This window comes from Megalobrama amblycephala, linkage group LG14 (assembly GCF_018812025.1).
Source record: "Megalobrama amblycephala isolate DHTTF-2021 linkage group LG14, ASM1881202v1, whole genome shotgun sequence".
NCBI classification, from domain to species: domain Eukaryota; kingdom Metazoa; phylum Chordata; class Actinopteri; order Cypriniformes; family Xenocyprididae; genus Megalobrama; species Megalobrama amblycephala.
The window spans coordinates 41939203-41942448 of record NC_063057.1 but is presented as its reverse complement, the minus strand read 5'-3'; positions in this window follow the sequence as shown (position 1 = coordinate 41942448).

Sequence of the window (3246 nt, the reverse complement as noted above, 5' to 3'; positions counted from 1 at the left end):
TGGCAGGCAGACATAGGCTATAACTGCATTCATGTTCATTATTTTTTTTCAACCTACTGTATATACTGATCAATTTTTGAAATCAGACATATTTCTGTTAAGTACTTGGTAATGTCTTCTATAATAGTGCCAGAAAAAGGTTTATGAATGTCTTTTTGGATATTGGACTATTTTAAATTCTCAACAATCAATTACAGTGATCTAATTACAGTTGCTCCACCATTTACATAGTAAATTCCAACAAACGTCACATAATTCACATTTAACCTGTAGCTGAGGCTTGCCGTCGCATCCTCGGCTTGCCACGACCTACAAAGACCCTTTCAGAGGTCTGTGGAGGGTCTCCTCCAGAGGCTGCACGTTTCCTCTCCAAAGCTGCTCTCTGTGTGTTGGAGTGAATATTTCTTGTAAGACTGATGATGTTAAACGTACTGGAACCAAAAGAAATGTAACTAGTGAAAAGAAAACACTGAATGAGCCTTGGCATAGAAGTCTCTGTAACTCCATTCTTCCAAAATATATGCCCTCATTTACATATACCACAGAGCATGATAGGATGTTAATTGCTAAACTGCATCATGCCATATACCTGTCTGAAATCTAATACACTCATCCTTCCACATTCATTATGTTTTTACTTCAATCTGTCCCCCATCTGTATGTTATGTATGTATAAAATGATTGAGGTGTATAAAAACTCGGCTAGAACGTGGTCATGTTTCAGTTCAAGAGCCATGCGTCTCCCCTCTTGGTAATGGGGGTCCTGTGAGTCAAGGATATGTCTGGTGGCCATTGCAACACAGACAGATACAGACAGACAGATACAGATAAGACAGACAAGTAAACAAAGACAGTATGGAGATTGAAGAGATGGATAGAAATATAGATGGACAGAGAGGTTGTGAGAGATAGAGATAGAAAATGATGAAGAGAAAGATAGAGGTTGGCTCTTAAAATTGCCTTTGGGTTTTGGGAATCAGGTGCATCTATAGGGTGAAGGTGAAATTTGACAGGATCTGCAGGAGAACAGAAAATGTTAATTATATAGTGAAGGCTAGATATGTTGAAAAAAGGTTTAAAATGTGTACCCTGATAGTGAGAGATACCAATTTTCATAAAAATATTTTTTTTTTCTTAAAATAAATCAATAAAATTCATGTTTTTCCCATTTTCTGTATGACTGCACAAAAGACGTGTCTTTTATCTTCTTCTTGTTTTGCTGTTAATATGGAAACCATTGGTCGGCCTTTAATTTGTTGCTCTAACATGTAAACCATGTGAGTCTAATGGCAAAGAAAAGCATCAATTATAACATTTAAACAAATTTGATCATTACTTTCAAGTCTCGTGGCTTACCTGAGAAGTGGTTTGAGTCAGTGAAGGAGAATTCGCGGCCTGCAGAAATCATCCAATCGCGAAGCGGACTGGCTCCGTCTCCACAGCAACGGATGCTGAGGCTCACGGGTAATGCGGGCGTATACTAATTAATTTAATTAATTTTATTTTATTTTAATTTAATTAATAACCACAACTAATCCCCCGTTCTCACAATAGAAGGAGAATCAAATAAAACGGATGGTCATGAACATCGTATTGTTGAATTATCAAGCACACTTTCGTATTTATGTGTTGAAAGAAAGATGAGGATATCATTAAAAGAGAATCGGCGGTGGGTCATCAGGTAGTTTTAGCCGACATCTTCAACATAGTAAAAGTAGATAAGGCTCATGGGTACTCTAGTATTAGTTTACTGTCCGATTTGACACACCAAATAGATGGAAAAACGGCTTTTCTCAGAAAAGAAACCGTAGCACAATGGTTAGTAGCCTACAGAATATAAAGCAATAAACACAAGGATCAAATCTCCTGGTTAAATGTTGAGTAAAGTAGTGCTTAAAGTTTAAAAATGAATAACAAATGAGAAAAAACAATGCTTCCCAGTGGCAGAAAGAAAGTCGTGTTGAGTGACACACAAAAAAAAGGGAAATTCGTGTCCACGAACACGAACCAATAGATTCGTGACTAAATTTCGTGACTTTGTCACAAACTGCAGTGAGACTGGGTTGGTGAGGAGGACCCACAATTCTTCAAGACTTGACATGTAAGTGTTCGATGCATTAACAGAATTGCTGGTATCGGTGAATGTAACGGTCTACTTTAGTCTACTGAGTGAAACTTACAGTTGGACCCTCTATGCTTATTTCAGGAGGCGTTTGCAGAGCCAGACATCACTGATTCTGTCATTGTGGTCAACGAAACGAAAGCACAAGTCCTTCAAGAACTGTAGTTGTGATAGAAGATGATCTTCAGTTTTATAACAAAAGACTAATCTTCAAAAAATATTTAATTGTACAGCTAAAGGTTTATTTTATTTATTTATTTTTTAGGTCTTTTGAGTTAGTATTTTTATGTAATGTCCTGCAGAGGTGCCTGATCCTGTTCCTGGAGATCTACCTGCTGCAGAGTTCAGCTAACTTATTCAGCTCATTATTTTGTACAACAGCAAAACGTTTTCCATTTAGGCTACCAATGTGTTTAAAACATTTTAAGTTAGTCTATACTTACACACAGTGTGTAAAATTGAATAATACCAGTGTAGAATTTTTCAAAATGTGGTAAATATTTACAATAATTGTATAACAACTGCTGTTATTTGATGTAATATAGTTTTGTAATTGTTCTGTAAATAAAATGTTTTCATGCCAACCAGATCAAGTGGACATATAATTGCTTTCATAATAATGTGATGTTTGTATAGATTTTAGTAATGTTATTTATGTATTATAATTTATATAATTAAAATGTAAGTAAGCGTTTTGACTGGGTATCAAATTTAAATGAAAAATGAATGAACAGTATGGTAGATATATAAATGGGGCTGGGCCGTTTCTGGCGCGATACCGGCTTGATTCCGGCAGTGTTGGCATGGGAACGGCTGCCGCGTCTGGTCTGATTGACTCGGCCCGGAATCGGGCAGTGAGTACACCAGGCATCCCGTCCGATCGCTGCAGAAAGAAACGGGCCAAATAAGTCTCCGGCAGGCGAGAATCTAACAGGAACTGGCCCGAGTGTATTTTGCTATCTGGCCTGATAACAAAAATAAGAAATCATTTAAAATCATTTATTTATTCATGGCCACGATTTCGTATTTTATTCCCTGTTAGAAAATTTCATAATTCATTCATGAAAGACTTCCTATTCATGGCCATGATATATTCATATTTCCCGCATCATGTGGGGAGTGCG